The 23,697-nt window shown below is 41.8% G+C and overlaps 1 long non-coding RNA gene across 1 annotated transcript; it reads left to right on the plus strand.

The window, feature by feature from the left end:
- The first annotated feature begins 769 nt into the window (after positions 1–769).
- Positions 770–19,754, plus strand: LOC130853930 (uncharacterized). The gene is made up of 4 exons (XR_009053912.1): positions 770–902; positions 2,164–2,245; positions 5,800–5,907; positions 19,651–19,754. It is a non-coding gene; the product is annotated as an uncharacterized LOC130853930 (long non-coding RNA).
- Positions 19,755–23,697: the final 3,943 nt, after the last annotated feature.

Below are 23,697 nucleotides of genomic sequence, written 5' to 3' on the forward strand. Positions count from 1 at the left end.
GATCCTTCCTTCTGGGCTTGCCTATGCAACAGGCTGTAAACCACCAGATCACCTAGACCATAATCTGTAAACCACAACACGGCACATTTTTAAAAATAAACTATTATTTTAGATGTCTTTTAAAGTGCTTGAACAACTGCAGGCATGGCTGAAGTTCAAGTGAGATTTTGAAGTAACTAGCCACATCTTAAATATGATGTAGTATAAACACAAATCAAAAAACAAGACAAAACAAAGCAAAAACTAGTATAACCAGTGGCAATACTTTTCTTAAGAAAGGTAATAGAAATATGGAAATATCTGAGATGTAACTTTTCTATTTCTTATCAAAAGGCCAGATACCACCAAGGTTTTCGGGGCCTTTGCTTGGCTCTGTCCATTTTATGGATGTAGCAGTTGAGGTCCAGAGATAGCTCAGCTAATGTCCAGGTTTAGCAGTGGAGACTCACAGGGTGTCTGGGCTTCTCTGGTGTCATCTGAACAGAATAAACAAAGATGATTAAGGCCCCCAAGTTGGAAAAATATATTTGATAGGTTGGATTGTTATTCTTTCAATACTTTCTTCCCAATTCCCAGTTGGCTCCTGTTAGAGCGTTATACCTCTGTACACTTGGCCACATGATTTTTTTGACACTGTGGCAGACAACTCTGTTAATGTTGGTTTTGGCCATATGACTTGGTTTGGCCAATGGAATATTAGCGGCTGTGATGTGTGCAGAGTCTATAAATATGCCTGCATGTTTTGGCTAGACCTCTTGTGCTCCTGTGATCTACCATGAGAATAACATGTCTTGTGGAGCTCTGGGTCCCAGAATGAGGAAATGTGTACAGCAAGCCTGAAACCAACCTGCAGCCTGCGGCCTAGCCCAGCCAAATTGCTGCCTGAAGCAGAGATGTCCTGAGTGAGAAAAACAATGGTTGTTGGAGACTGTGTGTATGTGTATGTGTCTGTTATGCAGCATTATTACAGCCGTAGCTGATTAATACAGTAAACATCTGTGGGGTGGCCAGATATCAACGAGGGCACTCGCAGCCTGGAACTCACTTATTTATCGCATAGGTACTAAACTGTTCCTTTTGACAAGCATTGTGCTGGGCTTTAAGCATCAGATAGGAATAATATGTGGTCATGGCTGGAGGGGCAGGCAGTCAAGTAACATAATAGATACCTAAAAGACAATGCACAAGGGTGAGAGCAAGGCCATGTACAGTGCGCTGTAGCCACACAGTATGCCCACAAGGGCTCATAGAGGGTGACACAGAGGCTGACGTTTGAATCAAGTCTTCAAGGATGAGCAGGAGTTTGTCAGCAAAATAGAGAAAGGCATTCCAGGCAGAAGGTACAGTGCGAAGGTGGGGCCATGGGATGTTCACAAAATAGAGAGTAGCTCAGTGAGGCTAGAGAATGAGGGCAGTGGCAGGAAACAAGCCCAGAAAGTTGGACTGGGGCTAAGCTGGAAGGGCCCAAAGCTAAGGAATGTGGGCTTTATTTAGTAGCTTTACTTTGTAGACTTTTTTTTAAAATTAATTAATTAATTAATTTATTGGCTGCATCGGGTCTTTGATGCTGCACACGGGCTTTCTCTAGTTGCGGAGAGCAGGGGCTATGCTTCATTGTGGTGTGTGGGCTCCTCATTGCTGTGGCTTCTCTTGTTGCAGAGCATGGGCTCGCATGGGCTTCAGGAGTTGTGGCACACAGGCTCAATAGTTGTAGCTCGTGGGCTCTAGAGCGCAAGCTCAATAGTTGTGGCGTTGCAGGCTTAGTTGCTCCGTGGCATGTGGTATCTTCCTGGGGCAGGATGGAACCCGTGTCCCCTGCACTTGCAGGCAGGTTCTTAACCACTGCGCCACCTAGGAAGTCCCTAGTTTTAGTGGACTTTTAAAGGGAACTCTGAGATTTTTTTAAAGCAGTGGGTGATGCAATCAAATCCATGGTTTAGAATAACATTTCCTAAGGTGTGGTCCCAGGAGTGGCAGCAGCAGCATCACTTAGAAATTGTTAGAAATGCAAATTTCAACCTAGAAACCACTAAATTATTAGAAATGCAAATTTCTAACCAGACCTACTAAGCCAGAAATTCTGGGGTGGGCCCAGCAACCTGTATTTTAAAAAGCACTCCAAGTGATTCTGATACATGCTACAGCTTGATATTCACTGTTTAGGACAATCCCCTTTCAGCCATCAGAGGTTGGAGTGAGGGACTCATGCTGTGAAGTGTTTCTGAAGAGCCCCAGTAGATTCAAGGTAAGGAAAAATGAGAGATTCTTACCACTCAGCTGGTCCCACACTGACCAGATCAAGGTGGCCAGAGCGTAGGCAGAGTAGGCATTCATTCCTTCCTCACCCATTTGCTCAACAAGCCTTTCTTGGTAATGCCTATGAGCAGGGATTGAACTGGGTGGGTCCTGGAGGCAGAAATCTGGAAACAAGGGTGTGGCTGCCCTGTAAGGGACTCACCGCACCGAGTGGCATCAGCCTTATTCTGGCTGGAGCGAGATTCCAAATGTTCACTCACCTTTTTCTCTTTAACAGTTAATGAGCAAAACTTTGATTAATTTCAAGGTCTCCGATGATTAGGATGATATGGGGCTCCACTGGTTGAATGCTTGTTATGTGCCAGACTCTGTTCTAAGCTCTATGAGACTATTGAGAGAATAAGCATCCTGGGTAATTTTATACAAACCTGTAAGTGTAGAAATGGGATTTGAGCCCAGCCAGCCACTGCATTGATGACATCTTTCAACCTGCTGGGCTAGCAGAATATCGAGAATTCCTGGAGAAACTAGGTGAACATCATATTTTAAGAGCAGAACTTTGGAGAGTACAAAGAGGAGAAGACAATTCTTTCCCACCACTTGCTTGAACCTGCCCTGTTGAGTTAGTTCCCATCTGCCCCTCGAGTGTGTGTAGGTCAGGTCCCCTGACTTTTCTGGTCATCTGTAGATAATGAAATGTTTTCCAGTTACTTGTTGTCACAAATATGACATCACTTCAAGAATAAAATTATTCATAAAAACAGAGTTGACACATGATACAGCAATTCCACTCCTGGGCATATATCAAGACAAAACTTTAGTTCAAAAAGATACATGAGGCCCTATGTTCATTGCAGCACTATTCACAATAACCAAGACATGGAAGCGACTTAAATGTCGCTTTGATTAATCAACAGATGAATGGATAAAGAAGATATGGTACATATATACAATGGAATACTACTCAGCCATAAAAAAAGAATGAAATAATGCCATTTGCAGCAACGTGGATGGACCTAGAGATTATCATACTAAGTGAAGTAAGTCAGAAAGAGAAAGATAAATACCATATGATATCACTTATATGTGGAATCTGAAATATGACACAAATGAACGTATCTATGAAACAGAAACAGGTCACAGACATAGAGAACAGACTTGTGGTTGCCAAGGGGGAGGGGAGGTGGGAGAGGGATGGAGTGGGAATTGGGGATTAGCAGATGCAAACTATTATATATAGAATGGATAAACAACAAGGTCCTCCTGTATAGCACAGGGAACTATATTTAATATCCCGTGATAAACTATAATGGAAAAGAATATGAAAAAGAACGTATATATATGTATAACTAAATCACTTTTCCATACAGCAGAAATTAAACATAACATTATAAATCAACTGTACTTCAATAAAATAAATTTAAAAAAAGAATAAAAAGTATCTAGTCATAGGTATTAATTAAAACTCGAAATTTCATTCAAAGTTCTTTCTGGAGCTCCAGCCTATACCAGGCCTGGAAGGGTTAGTGTGGGGTAGGGCATGGTTGGCTTCTTTTTGGAAGCAGATTTTTTTTTTCTAAAGTATTTGAGGGCAATAGGCATCAGCTTGGCACTGGAAATCCCTAAAGATGGCATGACAGCTTCACTGTGCTTGTTCACGTAGGCATTTGTCTCTGATCATGACCCCTGGGGGACAGGCGTGTCTTAAGGCCCTGCTGGGAGTGTGACCTGTTGCTAACAGTACCTGAAAAAGGATGTCAACCCAGCAGATATAATCTAATAAGTCAGAGTAAGAAGGGAATCAAGTGTGAAGGTGACAATGCTCTAAAATCCCTCCACAGTCTCCATCCTCACAAGAAGGGGTGTGTGTGTGTGAGCATGTGTGTGCGTGTGCGTGCGTTTGTGTGTGTGTGCGTGCACACGCACGCACAGCTGCAATTCTGCATTTGTCCTATGGCTCCTGCTGACTTTAGTTTCTGAAGATAAACATGCATTAGAATTAGTTCAGAAACACCTAGTTCTTTACCTTTTTCAAACATTTATTAAGAATTCCAGGTAGTGCCCCCAAATTTTCAAGCATTATGAATCCCATAGTAGGTTCTCAGTAAATACTCGTTAAATCAATTAATTAGCAGGAAGTTTGCTCAAAGGCAGGAAGAGGTTAACAGGCTGGATGGCATTTAGGGGTCCTGCCTTTACTCCTGTGTCTCCACTGCCTCCCTTTGTCCTTCACTCAGCTTTCTCTGCTTGGCTAAGTCAACACCTTCTCATCCTTAGAGGCTGCCTGCAAATGTCAGCTCCCGTAATGGAGCCTTCCACAAATTCTCTCTGCAGGATGAAACATGCCCTCTTCAGGGCTCGCCCAGTGTGCATACACACCATGGTCTGCTTCACGAACCACACTGAAATAATGATTTGTTTGCGTGTTCATGGCCCCTGTTCCGGACTCTCGTGTCTCATTCATCTCCATTCCCACAGTGTCCAGTCCCACAGGGCCCTCCCAGGGAGGGTTAGTGACGGGTTTGAGTGAATACATCGTACCGTCCATTCACCAAATACTAATTGTACGCAGCAGTCCCCTCCAGCAGACTTGGGACTCTGTTTCCGAGAGATTTCCCAATTCAACTGCCACCTTTCCATTGTGTAGGTTAGTTAGAGCTCACATTGGGCAACACCTCCCGGCACCTTGGCTGGCTGCCTGGCATGGCCCCCTGGTTGCTGCCACTCCATTGGAGAGGCTGGGACAGAATCGGAGCCCTTGGGGGCCTTGGCATCACCAGTTATTAGGTACAGAAACGCTCTCTTGATCCCTAATTTGAGAGCTTTGAGTTGAGGCACTGACATGACCACAGAAAATGTGATTCTGCAGCATAGAGAAAGGCCCACTCACGGGGCCTCTAACATCCTCACCCAGAGCTTGTATCACTTTTCTCTTGAGTAGGAGCAATTCTCATGAAGAAGGCAGGCTGTTGTTGGCCTGACCTGAGGCCTTTTAGAGAGCCCGGGGTTCTTCCATTTTTAGAGAGTCTTGGGATTAAAAAACAGTGAAATGCCAAGCGTTTCCATGCTAAGAGGTGAATGCCAATGTGATTCACCCACACAATGGCAACGTGATTGTGATATTACCAAGGATTTATTTCTAAAAACAATTACTCCATAGCATAGGCGTGATGTATAGGGACCCTGGAGCTCAGATGGCTTGGTTTCAAATCCTACACTATGCGTGCTCTTACAAGCTTGTGTGACCTTGGGCATGTTACTCAGTCTTTCTATTCCTCAGTTCTAGTCTATAAAATGGGCATAGTGTTACCTCCTTTCAGGGTTTTTGCGAGGGGGAAATTTAAGTCCTACACGAGTACCTAGCTCTCAGAACACTATGCTTTACATATGTCAGTCACCATTATTGTTGTTGTTCTTACCTTGCTGCACTCCATGCAGCGTCATCTAGTAAGAGGAGGCTAATTCAACATTTCATCCTGAGTATCATTTTATTTCACTCTTGTCAGCCGATCTCACTGACGGCATATATGATTTCTTTTGCAGATCATCTCAAAAGTCGACGTTTGAGGAACTTTGTGAACGGAGGCCTGGGCTAGCTGGTCTCTTGTTGCCCCTTGTGAAATGGGATGCCTGCTTCTGCTTCTGAGAGTGGTAGGTGCCCCACTTACAACCTTCCCTCCCCATCCCCTGTGGCACACATCCAGCCGCAGGACTAGGGCTGTCACTCGGCTTCCACAGTCACAACTGAGGGACTGAGGGTGGGGCGGTGGGGCAACTTTCCACAAAAGACGCGGACGCAGAGGTCGCTGGATTCAATTAACCAATTGTTTGGCTGACCGCGAGGTGTGGCTCTTGAAACAGCGGATGCTGTGCTCTCCCTGCCTCAAATTAAAGCGATTGCTTTCCCAGTTGGCACAGAATGAGTTCTACACAGCTAATAAGCTCGCTGGCACAATGCAAAGAGCCCTGGTGCCAGTACTTGCAGTATCCGCAGAGGGCTGTACTAATCTCCGTCCCTAATTATAGTTGCGACTGTCACCCTCCAACTTGTGGGTGACGTGCAGTCACTACCTACATACCGTATAGGATTTAATGTCACCGAACACCTTCCTATTGCTGCCATAGCAAGAGGCCGGCATGTAGGAAGGGCGGTGTCCACGTGGCATGGAAGCTGCGCGAGTGGGGGCACAATGCCCCGACCTCTAAGGTCACGCTGAGCTGTGTGGTGACCCTGGCAACCATGCCCCCATGATCAGGGCTCAAATGCTGGCACCAGGGCCTTGTGCTAGATGCCTGTTCTGCATCCTTCTGAATCTTGGCCGTGTTCCAGCGCCATCAATGATCTCTTGCCTAGAGGCAGTGAGGTGGCAGTCACCATGCAGAGGTGTGGGGGTGGCTGCTTGGCACTTCCGGGCCTGTGCTGCCGGGGAGGATGGCTACAAAAATCTCTGCCACTCTCCCCCCAGCAGCAGGGGACGTGGAACCTTGGGAGCTTGAAGCATGAAGTGCAAATGAAAGGAAGGAGTTTATTTTCAGCGAAAGAGTCCAAGTCATTCTGATGGCTGTGAGCAGACTTTTTACCAGAGCCTTCTGGGATGCTGGCTTGTACCATCCGCTGCTAGCCAGTTACCCTATGCCTGCTTGTCTCGTTCCCTTCTTTCAGTGTTTGAACTGCAATTCACATCCAAAAGATGAGCAAGTTTATCTTTCTGTTAATAATGCTACCTTATCAACAACCAAAACCTACAAGTACCCCAAACTGAAAAAAACAAATGGGGTCTCAAAGGAACCAGAAATACTAGTGTTCACTGAACAAATACTAATTTCTTTTTGTTGCTACAGAGTCTCTACTTACAGCTGTGTGATCTTAGGCAAGTCACTGTGCCTAATTTTTCTCATCTGTAAAAAGGGGATAATGGTACATCCCTTATAATGTTTTAAGGATAAAATACTTGTAAAATGCTTAGAACATATGGTTAACATGATACATTTACTAATATTATATATGCAAAAGTATAATTAACTGACATTTGTTTATTTCATAAATATTTCTTGAGAACCTACCATGTGCTGAGTCAGTACTATACTAGGCTCTGAGGATGCAACTGTGAACAAAGTAGACTCAGTCCTTGCCTGACACCTGGCTTTCTGCTCTTTACTTAGTAAAAGGAGGCACGGGATTGCTGAGGATGGACCAGCTTTGGCTGGTGTAGGTGGTGAGGGAAGGTACAGGGGCTTCTTCATTAGTCCTGGACCCACCGGGGGTCCAACCTCGGTTCCATGCCCTGGAAACCCCCTGAACTGTGCAGATAATGCTCAAATATGAAGAGAATTCCCTCAGAGGAATCTTATAAGGTGAGTGCAGCACTTGCTGGGTCCTTGGTCTCTGCAGCCATCTAGCTGATACCATACTGACACTGAGCCCTAATCCCCAGTCCTGAGACTTCACCTCTTCTCAGCTCCAGTCCTGGCTCCTGCTTGAATTGGTACTGCAAAGGATTCATGTGCATCTTTTTTCCCAACTTAAAAATATCCACCAGGCACATCCTGCAATAGACTTATTTCGCCACAGGAAGCACTGCCTCTACAGGAGTCTCTGAGGACAGGAGAATATTGCTGTGTTACAGCTCATCTCGATGTTTAAAACAAATGCGGGCTCGCCTCCTCAGGGGCAGGAGTGACTGCCAGAGTATCGGTCCCCTCAGATCACCTCTTTTTCTTAGACCTTTCTAGAGATGTTTCCCCTTAGTCCTTTGATTTTCTTTATGAGTGTCTGGATCCTTTGCTGTGATAAGAATATTCTTTTCATTTGGGGAAGCACAGAGAGTTGCTTATAATGTGTCCGACCTCTGCTCAGCTGTCACTGATGCCAGGCCCACACACGTCTCAGGGAAGCAGGCTGATTGGTGGCAGTTTAGAGGGTAATAGAGGACGAGGTATCTTCTTCGGAGGTTTTAGGCTTTTGTTGCATGTAGCGTTCTCTTGTGGACAGGAGCCTTGCCAGCCTTCACAGATGGTTCTCCTTTGGTCCAACCCTTTGCTGAGATTCTTGGGGAAATTGAGGCACTGGCTTGCTTGAAGCCAGATATTTCTCTCCAGCTTTTGCTGACAATAGGTTCGAATTTGAGGATCTTGTATTCTTCCTCCAACTTCTCTATGTAGTTTTGCTCCTTGCCTTTTGTGTTCTCCATAGTCTGAAAAAGAGTTGAGACTGATAAAAAGAAAATTCTTCCCACTTCTGGCTCAAGATTGTTCTTCTAAAAGTTTCCTCCCACTCCCTGCCACCCAAAGGCAATCTCAAACACATCATTCTTAAAAATGATGCTTATTTAATATAGACTTATTAGTAATGCAATAAATCAGATGTTTTACCCTAGGTAGATCCATTTTTAAATCCTTAGCATGCTAAGGGGATGACAAAAAGAATAGCTGGACAGGTGTGAGAACCCTCAAAGGGAATTGAATTTTAGGAGAATTGGCTTAAAGGGATGTTCCTCATTCCCCTCAAGTGCTTTACAGAGTGCTAAGCACAGCTGACTCACATTTTTACTGATTGAAACTTGCTGGGATAAAAGTGTGAATTCGAGATTAAATTCAGTACTTCTGCTGACTTCGTAAAACCAGACTTATGTCCCATTCTCTCTCCTGTTGTGTGGACCAGACTCGACCAATGAGGACACCTCTAGCAAAGAACATGGTTTATGAAGCCATCCAGACCTGGATTCAGATCCTGGCTTCACCATTTTCCAGCAGTGTGATCTTGGACAAGTCACTTAACATCTTTTAGATTTCCTTATTTATACATGGGGATTGTTGTAAGCATTAAAAGGAATAAATATTTAATATAAGGCCTGTTAAAGTCAGCACTCTATTATTAGTTTTATTTTGTGCTAAAAATGCACACTGCATCTATTAACTTCTCTTTCCCAGGACTCTCCACCTGGTTTACATGCCAGGGATGAATGGGTGGGCATGTGAGTTAGGTATGAGGAGTTAAGTTCAGCTGTAACAACTGGGTAAACAATATTGGCTTAAACGCGGTAGAAGTTCATTTCTCTCTCACTTTAAAGTCAGAACATAGGCTCTGCTCTACGAAATCCTCAGGAGCTGGGCTCCCAGACCATTGTGTAGCCTCCATTTCCAAGGCCACCTCATGGTATGAGATGGTGACAGTAATTCCAGACATCTCATTTTCATTCCAGCCATGAGGAAGAAGGAGGCTGAGATGGGAAAAGGGTGATCCCAGCTCTTTCTTCAAGAAAGTTCCTGGAAGGTGCTGCATGAATTTAGGTTTACATTTCATTGACTAAAAAGTAGTTTCAGGGCTTCACTCAGCTGCAAGGGAAAGTGCAGTGTTTATTCTGGGTAGCCACATGTCCAGCTAAAGTTGCCATCTCTGTGGAAGAGGTGGGGAATGGACACTTGGGAGCAATTATTCTCTGGGCAGAGAGCCACTCTTAGGGGCAGCCGGATTGGAGAGTCTTGGGAGCCTGAGGGAGCTTGACGGCACAGGGGAAAATAATTATTAAAAGCAGTTGGGAGGAGAGAAAAGATGGCAGCGAAGTAGAGAGACGTGGAGTGCATCCCTCTCCACAGATGCCTTGGGAATGCACGGAAGGACGCAGTCATCCCCACAGAGAACCAGCTGAACACCAGCAGACGGCCTCGGACACCAGAAAGGGCTGCGGGGAGCCCGACATAGCTGGTAGGGAGGCATCTACGAGGGCTCAAAGAGGGTGAAGCGGCGGAGCTGTGGCAGATGGGAGGGAGTGAGAAACATACGGAGGGTCCGCAGCGCAGCTCAGCGTTCCCGGACCGAGACGTCGCTCCGCAGCTGAATGGAGAGTCCAGGAGCGGGAGCGTGGGAACCGGAGAGCTGGTTCAGGGTGAGAAACATTGTTGCTGGTAGGGTGACGGACCGAGAGGACAGGAGGGAGGAGGTCCGCGGAGAGGAGTGCCCGTCCCTGAGAGCTGCCCGGCCATGATGGCGGCTGGAGGCTGCAGGCTCCCGGGCGGGGGGGGGGGGGGGGGGGGGGGGAGGAGCCGCGCGCATAGCCTCTCTCTCTTTCGGTGCCTCTGCAACAGGCAGTGGAGAGACGCCCTGCGGGCCACCTAAGGCGCTCAGGGATAACAAGCACTCTCAGGCACTCGGGCGGGGCTAGATTAAAACCCCTTGCAACGCCAGCAGCAGGGAGGCTGCCGAGAGAAAAAAAAAAAAAAAAACAACAACAGCAACAACAACAACAAAAAAAACCCGAGAGAGGCCCAACTCTAAGAGTTTCTGTTTACGCCTGAGCCACCGGCGTCCCTCTGCAACAGGCACCTCCAAGCCCGACTGAAACAACAGTGCGCCACTGCTCACTCACTCCCAGGAGAAGGAGCCACTATTGTACCCTCTCCCTCCCCACACACCGTCACTTACAGACAAACAATAAAGGAACCTCTGCTGATCACAGAATAATGCAAAAAAACCCAAGGCAAGGAGAAGGACACTTACAGCTGAGACGCTAAGGAAACAGAAATAGTAGTTTCAATACCTATTGAACAGGTCCATTCTGGGATCAGTTCCGGATTTTTTTTTTTCTTTCTCTTTCTCTCTCTCTCTTTTTTTTTTCTTTATTAAATATGATCTTAGCCCTAAGGGATCTACAAGTTTTATAACATAATTTTTTAATGATATTTTTTATTCTTTTTTTTTTTTTTTTTTGCCTTTTTATATACTTCTATATCTAGCTAAGTTTTCGGTAGTACGGACAATATATCTCTCATACTTTCCTTTCATCCCTATCTTTTATACATTTCTATTCCTTTCTTTTTATTTGCATATTTCCAACCACATTATGCTCTTCTGTTCCCCTTTCTTCCAGCCATTTTAAGTTTATTTTATCTTAACATACTTATAAGCAACACTATCGGTCTGCTCAGACTCCTTGCTCTATTCTCCAGATGACGCACTGCCTTGGTATTTAATATTAGGCTTTTGTCTTTATCTTAGTTCTTAGTACAGTTGTCTAATTACATTCTGAGAATCTCCATTCTCTCTGGTGGTACTCTGGCTCTTTTCTATATTTGATCCTAGCTTCCAAAATCTCCCTGGGTTAAGGTTTGTACGTGTAGGGTGTTATTTGTTTGTTTGTTTGCTTTTGCTTTTGTCTCTGATTTGTTCTGTTTCAGTTGTCAATTTCTGTTGGGTTTCTCTTTGAATATCTGATAGCACACTGGGGTTCTGTCAGGTCTTTCTAGAGCCTTATGTCCTAATGGATTCAGTAATTGTGTGTCTTATACATGTATGTGTTTCCTAGACTTAATATTCGTTTAATCCAATACTTGGACATTAGTCTGAGGCTTGGACAGTCTTCTATAAACACCTCTATCGCCAGGACAAGCAACCCCAAAAGTTTGGACAACCATGAGGAAACAAAGAAACACCATGCAGGCAAAGGAGCAGGAAAAAACCCACAAGACCAAATAAATGAGGAGGAAATAGGAAAAATGCCTGAAAAAGAATTTAGAGTAATGATAGTAAAAATGATACAAAATCTCGATAACAAAATAAAGTACAAGAAACAGTTCATAAGAACTCAGAAAAACAAACAGCAATGGATAACAAAATAACTGAAATTAAAAATACTCTAGATGCTATAACCAGCAGAATGACTGAGGCAGAAGAACGAATAAGTGAGTTGGATGATAGAATGGGGGAAATAAACGCCACAGAGCAGGAAAAAGAAAAAAGAATAAAAAGAATAGAAGACAGTCTCAGAGACCTCAGTGATAACATTAAACGTACCAACATTCAAATTATAGGCATCCCAGGAGAAGAAGAAAACAAGAAAGGGTCTGAGAAAATATTTGAAGAGGTTCTAGTGGAAAACTTCCCCAACATGGGAAAGGAAATAATGAACCAAGTCCAAGAAGCACAGAGAGTCCCATACAGAATAAACCCAAGGAGAAATACACCAAGGCACATATTAATCAAACTAATGACAATTAAACACAAAGAAAAAATATTAAAAGCAGCAAGAGAAAAGCAACAAACAACATATAAGGGAAAACCCATCAGGATAACAGCTGACCTTTCCACAGAAACTCTGCAGGCCAGAAGGGAATGGCAGGATATACTGAAAGTCCTGAAAGAGAGAAACCTACAGCCAAGAATACTCTACCCAGCAAGAATCTCATTCAGATTTGAGGGAGAAATCAAAAGCTTTCCAGACAAGCACAAGTGAAGAGAATTCAGCACCACCACACCAGCCTTACAACAAGTGCTAAAGGAACTTCTCTAAGTAGGAAACACAAGCAAAGGAAAACACCTACAAATACAAACCCAAAACAATTCAGAAAATGGTAATTGGAACACACATGTCAATAATCACTTTAAATGTAAATGGATTAAATGCTCCAACCTAAAGACACAGACTGGCTGAATGGATACAAAAACAAGACCCTTCTATATGCTGCCTACAAGAAACCCACTTCAGACCAAGGGATACATATAGACTGAAAGTAAAGGGATGGAAAAAGATATTCCATGCAAATGGAAGTCAAAAGAAAGCTGGAGTAGCAATCCTCATATCAGACAAATTAGACTTGAAAGTAAAGACTATTACAAGAGACAAGGAAGGACACTCCATAATGATCAAGGGATCCATTCAAGAAGAACATATCACAATGGTAAATATCTATGCCCCCAATATAGGAGCACCTCCATACATAAGGCAAATGCTAACAGCCATAAAAGGGGACATCGACAGTAACACAATAATAGTGGGAGACTTGAACACCCCACTTACATCAATGGACAGATCATCCAAACAGAAAATAAATAAAGACACACAAGCTTTAAATGACACATTAGACCATCTCGACTTAATTGATATTTATAGGACATGCCATCCAAAAATGACAGACTACACTTTCTTCTCAAGTGCACACGGAACATTTTCCAGGATAGATCACATCTTGGGTCACAAATCAAACCTCAGCAAATTCAAGAAAATTGAAATCATATCAAGCATCTTCTCAGACCACAACGCCATGAGACTAGATATCAATTACAGGAAAAAAACTGCAAAAAATATGAACTCATGGAGGCTAAACAATTCACTCTTAAACAACCAAGGAATCACTAAAGAAATCAAAGTGGAAAGCAAAAAATATCTAGAAACAAATGACAATGAAAACACAACAACCCAAAACCTATGGGATGCAGCAAAAGCAGTTCTAAGAGGGAAGTTTATAGCAATACAGTCCTACCTTAAGAAACAAGAAAATGATCCAATAAACAACCTAACCCTACACCTAAAACAACTAGAGAAAGAAGAACAAAGAAACCCCAAAGTGAGCAGAAGGAAAGAAATCATAAAGATCAGAGCAGAAATAAATGAAAAAGAAAGGAAAGAAACCATAAGAAAAATAAATAAAACTAAAAGCTGGTTCTTTGAGAAGATTAACAAAATTGATAAACCATTAGCCAGACTCATCAAGAAAAAAAGGGAGAAGATGCAAATCAACAGAATTAGAAATGAAAAAGGAGAAGTCACAACGGACACCTCAGAAATACAAAACATCATGAGAGAGTACTACAAACAACTATATGCCAATCAATTGGATAAGCTGGAAGAAATGGATACATTCTTAGAAAAATACAATCTTCCAAGACGGAACCAGGAAGAAATAGAAACCATGAACAGACCAATCACAAGTACGGAAATTGAGGCAGTGATTAAAAATCTCCCAACACACAAAAGCCCAGGACCAGATGGGTTCACGGGCGAATTCTATCAAACATTTCGAGAAGAGTTAACACCTATCCTTCTCAAACTCTTCCAAAATATTGCAGAAGGCGGAACACTCCCAAACTCATTCTACGAGGCTACCATCACCCTGATACCAAAACCAGGCAAAGATGTCACAAAAAAAGAAAACTATAGACCAATATCACTGATGAATATAGATGCAAAAATCCTCAACAAAATACTAGCTAACAGACTGCAACAGCACATTAAAAACATCATACACCATGATCAAGTGGGGTTTATCCCTGGGATGCAAGGATTCTTCAATAGACGCAAATCAATCAACGTGATACATCATATCAGCTAATTGAAGGATAAAAACCATATGATCATCTCAATAGATGCAGAAAAAGCTTTTGACAAAGTTCAACATCCATTTATGATAAAAGCTCTCCAGAAAATGGGCATAGAAGGAAATTACCTCAACATAATAAAAGCCATATATGAAAAACCAAAAGCCAACATTGTTCTCAATGGGGAAAAACTGGAAGAATTCCCTCTAAGAACAGGAACAAGACAAGGGTGTCCACTCTCACCACTATTATTCAACATAGTTTTGGAAGTTTTAGCCACAGCAATCAGAGAAGAAAAAGAAATCAAAGGAATCCAAATTGGAAAAGAAGAAGTAAAATTGTCACTCTTTGCAGATGACATGATATTATATATAGAAAACCCTAAAGACTCTATCAGAAAACTGCTAGCACTCATTGATGAGTTTAGTAAAGTAGCAGGATACAAAATTAATGCACAGAAATCTCTTGCATTCCTATACACTAACAACGGAAGAGCAGAAAGAGAAATTAAGGAAACTCTCCCATTCACCATTGCAACAAAAAGAATAAAATACCTAGGAATAAACCTGCCTAAGGAGGCAAAAGATCTGTATGCAGAAAACTTTAAGACATTGCTGAAAGAAATCAAAGATGACACAAACAGATGGAGAGACATACCATGTTCCTGGATTGGAAGAATCAACATCGTGAAAATGACTGTACTACCCAAAGCAATTTACAGATTCAATGCAATCCCCATCAAATTACCAATGGCATTTTTCACAGAACTAGAGCAAGAAATCTTACGATTTGTATGGAAATGCAAAAGACCCCGAATAGCCAAAGCAATCTTGAGAAGGAAAAATGGAGTTGGTGGAATCAGGCTTCCTGACTTCAAACTATACTACAAGGCCATAGTGATCAAGACAGTATGGTACTGGCACAAAAATAGAAAGGAAGATCAATGGAATAGAATAGAGAACTCAGAAGTAAGCCCAAACACATATGGGCCCCTTATCTTTGACAAGGGAGGCACGAGTATACAATGGAAAAAAGACAGCCTCTTCAATAAGTGGTGCTGGGAAAATTGGACAGCAACGTGTAAAAGAATGAAATTCGAACACTTCCTAACACCATACACAAAAATAAACTCCAAATGGATTAAAGACCTACATGTAAGGCCAGACACTATCAAACTCCTAGAGGAAAACATAGGCAGAACACTCTTTGACATACATCAAAGCAACATCCTTTTTGACCCACCTCCTAGAATCAGGGAAATAAAATCAAGAATAAACAAATGGGACCTCAAGAAACTTAAAAGCTTTTGCACAGCAAAAGAAACCATAAACAAGACTAAAAGGCAGCCCTCAGAATGGGAAAAAATAATTGCCTATGAAACAACGGACAAAGGATTAACCTCCAAAATATACAAGCAGCTCATGAAGCTTAATACCAAAAAAGCAAATAACCCAATCCACAAATGGGCAGAAGACCTAAATAGACATTTCTCCAAAGAAGACATACAGATGGCCAACAAACACATGAAAAGATGCTCAACATCACTCATCATCAGAGAAATGCAAGTCAAAGCCACAATGAGGTATCACCTCACACCAATCAGAATGGCCATCATCACAAAATCTGGAAACCACAAATGTTGGAGGGGGTGTGGAGAAAAGGGAACTCTCCTGCACTGTTGGTGGGACTGTAAGTTGGTACAGCCACTATGGAAAACAATTTGGAGGTTCCTTCAAAAACTACAAATAGAACTACCATATGATCCAGTAATCCCACTCCTGGGCATATACCCAAAGAAAACCATAATCCCAAAAGAAACTTGTACCATAATGTTTATTGCAGCACTATTTACAATAGCCAGGACATGGAAGCAACCGAAATGCCCATCAACAAATGAATGGATACAGAAGATGTGGCATATATATACAATGGAATATTACTCAGCTATAAAAAGGGATGAGATGGAGCTATATGTAATGAGGTGGATAGAACTACAATCTGTCATACAGAGTGAAGTAAGTCAGAAAGAGAAGGACAAATATTGTATGCTAACTCACATATACGGAATCTAAAAATGGTACTGATGAACTCAGTGACCAGAACAAGGATGCAGATCCAAAGAATGGACTGGAGAACTCGAGGTATGGGAGGGGGCGGGGGGTGAAGGGGAAACTGAGACGAAGCGAGAGAGTAGCACAGACATATATATACTACCAACTGTAAAATAGTCAGTGGGAAGTTGTTGTATAACAAAGGGAGTCCAACTCGAGGATGGAAGATGCCTTAGAGGACTGGGGCGGGGAGGGTGGGGGGGACTCAGGGCGGGGGGAGTCAAGGAAGGGAGGGAATACGGGGATATGTGTATAAAAACAAATGATTGAACCTGGTGTACCCCCCAAAAAATAAAAAAAATGTGGAAAAAAAAAAAAGTAGTTGGTGCTGATAAGATCAAAGGCAAATCCGATTAACAAGAAAATATCTGGAATTGCTCTGTCCAACGAGGTAGCGACCAGTCATATATGAGTACTGAGCATTTGAGATGCAGCTAATCTAAACTGAGATGTGCTGTAATATACACACTGGACAGCCAAGATAGTGTAAGAAAAGAATGTAAAAATCTCAATTTTTTTTTTACAGGGCCTACATGAAGTGATATTTGTGATTTGATTAAATGTATTATTAAAATTGCCCTCATCTGCTTTGTTTTACTTTTAAAATTTATTTTTCTATTGGAAGCAATGATCTGGAATGTCCCAGATCTAAGAGTCTCCTCAGAAAGGAGATTCTATATAGTACTGAGGGGGATTGTTTCCTGAATGATTAAGTGAATGATGAATTCTCTAACATGGGGTTCAGAGAGCAAGATTTTGGTACCATACCTGGAAGCGTCATCCAAGGGAGGGGGTTCTGTATTCCTTGCCCTTGACAAACTGTCCCCATAGGGAGTAGATCTTAATGTCATCACCCCCTAAGCGCATTCAAGTGACCTCCACCTCATGCTATGATTCTAGTTCAGTGAACCACTGTGATTCCATTTTTGGATGATCCTTAGCGTTTCTATGACTATTTCCACATGATGAGAAACTTGAGTAGTTAGCCAAGTGATGTGCTTGGGAGGGGTGACATTTCTGAACTTCAGCTGAAAAGAATGGAAGGCAAATAATGATGAGGGAATGCATTTGCCAATAGAGACACTTTGCATTTTTATTTTTCTCCCTGTCAGAGATCCCCAGTTAACTAGGGCAGTGGCTCTCAAAGTATGGTCTTCAGACCTGCAGCCTTGGCATCCCCTAGGAACTTGTCAGAGGTGTAAATTCTCAGGCCTCACCACAGACCTAATGAATCAGAAACTGGGGGTGCAGCCCAGCACTTGGTGTTTTAGCAAGCCCTCCAGATGATTCTGATGTTAGCTAAAGTTTGAGAACCATTAATTTAAAGCGATAGTTTTCTTGACAAATAGGTCTTCATCTCCCTAAGATGTACCCAGTAGTTTTTTTTTTCCTTTTTGAATTTAACTATAAATTTTAATGAGTTCTCTTCATTTTTAACAGCTTTATTGAGAAATAATTGATAGACAAAGAACTGTGCATATTTAATGTGTGCAATTCCATGAGTTTGAACACATGGAAATGTCCATGATACCATCACCATGATCAAGGTGACAGACACCCAACACCTCCCAAAGTTCTCTGGTGTCCCTTTGTGTTTTGAGATGAGATCTACCTTCTTAACACATTTTGAAGTGCACAACACTGTATTAACTACAGACACTGTAGTTAACAGAGCAGATCTCTAGAACTTACTTGTCTAGCACAACTGAAACTTTGTACCCATTCAACAAATATATGTAAAAAGTGAAATTGGGGAGAAGATATTTGTACTGCCCAAATGAAAGGAATTAATCTCTTGAATAGGCAATAAAATCTTACAAATAATAAAGAAAACAATTACTTTAATTGTTTTTTTATTCTTTTTTTAAGGCTCATCCTGTTTAATGTAACATGTCATTAAAGGGAAAGTATGCAGGAATTGCTACCTTTGTGTTTGTAAATAAATGTGGTACCACATTTCTTGCTGGTTTCTGAGTGAATAAAATTTGGTAGGAAAAAGAGCTTTGAAAAAAAATCTGAAACATATAAGCATCTGGAGGCTGTTCTTTAAGGGTATAAGTTTCCCTTCCAAACCTCACTGCTGAGCCCTGCTCCTTGGTTCTCTAGAATTCCTCTCCAGAAATGTTCACGCTGGGAGCAGCTGATCTGTCCACGCACCACTACTAGTGCTGGTCCTCGCCTGGTCCTCCTGCCCGCTCGCAGTCTCTGCTCGCCACTTCTCATCCCCTGCATCCTGACTCCCATCTCTGAGTGGCGTGCTTTATCTTCCCAGCCAGCTGTCCTCACTTCCCCACTTTTAATCACTGTGAGCAGTTTCACCTTGTCAGGCTTTTCCCCACTGCTAGTCCCATATAGAAGTCTGTGCTCCACTCTTCAAGGGTCCGAACCCCGCTCTTTTTCCAAGGCACAGATTCTATGGTTCTCTCTTGAAATCCGAGGCGTAATGACAGTTTCAGCCAGCGGCACTGAGGAGAACGTGTGGCCACTTCCGTCACGGAACTCTTGGGAAACTGCGAAGATGCCAGGCACGCAGGCAGTGGGCTAACCTCTTTGTTTGCGGAGCAGCGGCCCCTCAACTCCACATCATGGGACTGACCTCTGCCTCAGGAACTCTTGGTGTTCCTTGAACCGCGGATGGAAAGTCATGGCTTAGATGCAGGCCCTCCTGTCAGCAGATCTTCTTGTCCTGTGGGGCAGGGCTGGGATATTCCTGGATCTGACAACTGATGCTTTGCCCTTTCCAGCTCCTGCACAGGCAGGCATCAAACAATGTGCATGGAGTTTTAGAGTTTACAAGACACCTCCAAATTTCATCATTTACAAAGTATTCCACCTCTTTGAGAGGGGAGCAAAGAGTTAATCATCCTCCCATTTTACAGTTGAGATAACAGATCTGGAAGTTTGCCATCTTTTCCTGAGTGGCTCAAACAAGAAAAGGCAAAGTTGGGTTTATAGCCAGGTTTTATTTCAACTTGACGTTTAGTTTACTGACTTCTTGCTAAGGGGATAAAATCCCACACTAAAACCCTCAAGGAACAATCTTAACGGCTTCGTTCAGTGAAGATTTGACACAATGCATGCATTTATGGAAGTCACACTTGCGTTCAGTTTATAAGTGGCGGTCATGTCCATTACTTTATCTGGTCTCTGTAATGACCTTATGTAGATGCTTTCATTATTTTTGTTTTACAGATGAGAAAAAACTCAGACTCAAGGAGGATGCGTAAACTGCTCAAGGTTACACGGTGACTGTCATCCAGTTCTTTTCACAGAAGAACCTTTGTTCACTGTGTCCAGTGAACTCCTCTTTGCTATAAAGTCTAAACTGCAAAGAAAGGAGATGAATGCAGTAATGCAGGGGTTCCCAAACCATTTCTGCTTAGAAATACAAATGCTTGGGGTTCTTCCCCCACTTCTATGAACTCTCTGAGGTGCTGGGAGTGGGAATAAATGCCCCAGGTGGTGCTCCTGATGGAGGCTGGAAAACACTGCATTGTGGAAAGATGCATGCAGAATACTCTATTTCCTCTAAAGACCTCAATTTTTTTTTGTCATTTCCTTTTTTTTTTTTTTTGTCATTTCCTTTTGATGGATGTTTTGGGTGGGCCTTTGGGAAGGAGGTCACTGAGAGAACTTGACCACTAGATCTTTTACTTTATACTTTAAAAAAAAAAAAAACATTTAATTTGTTTATTGGCTGCGTTGGGTCTTCATTGCTGCACACGGGCTTTCTCTAGTTGCAGCGAGTGGGGTCTACTTTTCGTTGTGGTGCGTGGGATCCTCATTGTGGTGGCTTCTCGTTGTGGAGCACAGGCTCTAGGCACATGGGCTTCAGCAGTTGCAGCACACAGGCTCAATTGTTGTGGCTCATGGGCTCTAGAGCACAGGCTCAGTAGTTGTGGCACATGGGCTTAGTTGCTCTGCGGCATGTGGCATCTTCCCCAACCAGGGATTGAACCTGTGTCCTCTACATTGGCAGGCGAATTCTTAACCATTGCACCACCTAGGAAATCCCTGCTTTATTCTTTAGGCACACTGTTCTATCTATTTGAGATTTGGCTTCCCTGGATAGCAACAGGGACTGTAATTAAATTTCATCTGGTGAAACATGGAACTGGTTAAGATAATTTTAGATTCAAGTTTCATCCTCTAAGGGATAGCATTCTCTTCTATCTTGCAAATGCTGTGTAGTTCTAAGAGTCACCATTCTTTTGAAAATAGACATCAGTTGTTAAATTGGTTCTTAAATATTCCCCTTCCGGGATTCCCGTTGTTGGAAGACTCTAGAACCTTAAACCAGCATCAGCATCATCTGGGAGCTTATTAGAAATGCAGACCCTCAGGCTCTGCCTCAGGTGTACTGAATCAGAATCTGCACTCAACAAGATGCCCCGTGATTCATATGGACATTAACATCTGAGAAGTACTGGTTTGGGACGCCTTTCCTGTTAGTAATAGTTACAACTTATTGGGAACCCACTATCTCTCAAGGGAGGTACTTTAAATTTTAAAAATCTAGTCCTCACAATAACTCTGCTGGGAAAGGATCATTCTCAATCTACAAAAGAGGAGACTAGTTCTGAGAGATTTACGTTTGTCCAATTATACTGAGGTGGAATTAAGACCAGGTCTGTCTGCTCCTTCTTGAAACACTTAATACATTTTCCCCTTCCCTTCCTCAGGCCTCTCCAGTCAAGCTAGGTTCTTTTTGTTTTTGTTTGTTTTTTTCTCACAATCTCTCTAGGCCTTTTTCAAGGCATCATGGTAAAGAAACAATAGATAAAAACCCCCAAAATTGTATGTCAAACTTTTGTGAGTAAAAATTTTATTAACAAAATTAAAAATCTGGAATAAATATTATTTGGGGAAATGTATTTGTAACATGTGACAAAAATGTTAATAACTCTAACAGATAAAAAGCTTTTATAAATCAATGAAAGTACTTTGGCAGAAGAGACAGAAGAAAAAACAATAGAAAAAGGACCAATTAGCATGAAAAATTCAACTTCATTAGTAATCACAGTATGAAAATGGAAATATCTTTTCATCCTCCAAATTAGCAAAGGGTTAATGAAAAGATAAAATCTAGTGTAGGTGAGAATGGGAAACAGTAGATCCTCAAATATTTCTATTATTAAAAATGATGTCTTAGAGGAATATTTAATGACAAGGAATCATGGCTACCGCATATTAAGTAAGAAAGACATAAGTAAGAAAGACATGTGTAAAATGTATATGATAATCCTAATATTTTAAGTTTAAAAAAATTTCTATACTATGTATAGAAAAAAACCCTCAGAATAATAAACACCAAAATGTTAACAAGGTTTAGCTTTGAATAGAAAATAGCCCCCACTCTCTTTAAAATGGAAGTTTCTCATCTTCAAAGAGGGACAAAGATCAGACTAGGGTAACTTAAGGCTTAATTTCTCTGTAAAAAACTTAGTAGAAGAGGGGAAAATTGAGTGGTGGCTGGCTGATTTTTTTCTTAGGGCCATTTTACTTCCGGTTAAAATTTTAATTGCTGGTTCCTTATTATCAATAAACAATCAGGCCTGGAAGGATGGGGCTTCTCTATTAAGAAAACATATAACTTTATGCCTAGTTCAAAATAAATAAAATTAATCATCAGACAAATGTATGAAAAGTATTAAACCATCTGCAGCTCAATCCTGAAAATTAACTGTATCATAGTTTCTTTTACTGTCAGGCCAAGTTCTATGGTATTCTGACTTTCTCCCTAAGAGAATGCCCTGTCTATGGTATGCTCTCTCCCCCCCCACTTCATTCAGCTGTCTTCAACTATCACCTCCTCAGAGAGACCTTCACCAACCACTCATAAAACGAACAAAGTGAAACTTTCTTCCAAACTTTTTATATCTCCTTATCCTACTTCTCTTTTCTTCACAGCACTCATCTTCAGCTTTGCCTGTGTTATAATTGGAAAAAAAATTTTTTTTAGCCCTCGTTGCACGGCTTGTGGGATTTTAGTTCCCTGATCAGGGACTGAAACTGGGTCCTTGGTGGTGAGAGCACTGAGTCCTAACCGCTGGACCACCAGGGAATTCCCTGAAAAATTATATTTAACTGTTTATCCTCCCACTTCCTACTAGAATGCAACCTACTTGAGGACAGGGACATTTTCCACTTTATTCTCCACTCTATCTCCAGAACCTAGCGTGGTGACCAGCACAGTAGATACTTGTTAAATATTTGTTGAATGAATGAATATGAAAAGAACTGAGCCAGATGTGAGTGTCATTCAATCAAAGAAGAATTCCACAACTGGTTATGCGGGGGTGGCTTTGGAAACCCAGCACTGAAGACAATAGGTGCTTTATTTAGACGACTCACCTCTACCTGGAAGACAGCCCCAAACTTTGTGGCCAAGCAACTGCTAATTGCTTATAATCAAAAAATATAAAAGCACATATAATAAAGAAAAAATTGGTAACAAGGAGGTTTTTCTATACCTGACCAGGCACTTCATTGTTATTTTTCAGTAGACTTGGGGCAAAAAGAGAAATGCAGCTGAAGACTTCTTGCCATAAAAGGATAAAAGGCCATTAGTTTTTTGCTGCCAGGAATAGTAATGCAATTGCAATTCAGCATTTGGAAAGTGTTCACTTAAGCAAACCAGAGGTTTCATTGATTTTTCTTTTTCTTTTCTTTTTTTTTTAGAGATTTTTTTGTTTTTAATTAATAGACTTTATTTTTGGAGGCAGTTTTAGGTTTACAGAAAAATTGTGCAGAAAGTATGGTGTTCCCACATCCCCCTCTTCTCAGTTTCCTTTACTAACATCTTGCATTGATGTGGTACATTTGTAAAAATTGATGAACCAATATTGATGTATTGTTAGTAACTAAAATGCACCATTTACATTAGTGTTCACTCTGTGTTGTACAGTCTATAGGTTTTGCCAAATGATAATTCACTGCCCTAAAAATCCCTTGTGCTCCTGCTACTCCTCCCCCTCCTCCCCCCCCACCAAACCCCGGCAACCACTATATTTTTATTGTCCTTATAGTTTGGTTTTTCTTCTATAATAAGAAAGTGATTCTTGTACATGGGAGAGAAGTTGGAAAGAAGTAAATAACAAAAAATTGAGGGCAGTATTTTGTTTATTTAATTCTTCATTGTGTCTCCAGTATCTAGAATAGTGACGGGGATAATTAGGGAAAACCTCTTTACATTTTGATATATACCCTTCCATATATATAAATATATGTGTATAAATG

Source organism: Hippopotamus amphibius, chromosome 5 (assembly GCF_030028045.1).
Source record: "Hippopotamus amphibius kiboko isolate mHipAmp2 chromosome 5, mHipAmp2.hap2, whole genome shotgun sequence".
Classification (NCBI taxonomy): domain Eukaryota; kingdom Metazoa; phylum Chordata; class Mammalia; order Artiodactyla; family Hippopotamidae; genus Hippopotamus; species Hippopotamus amphibius.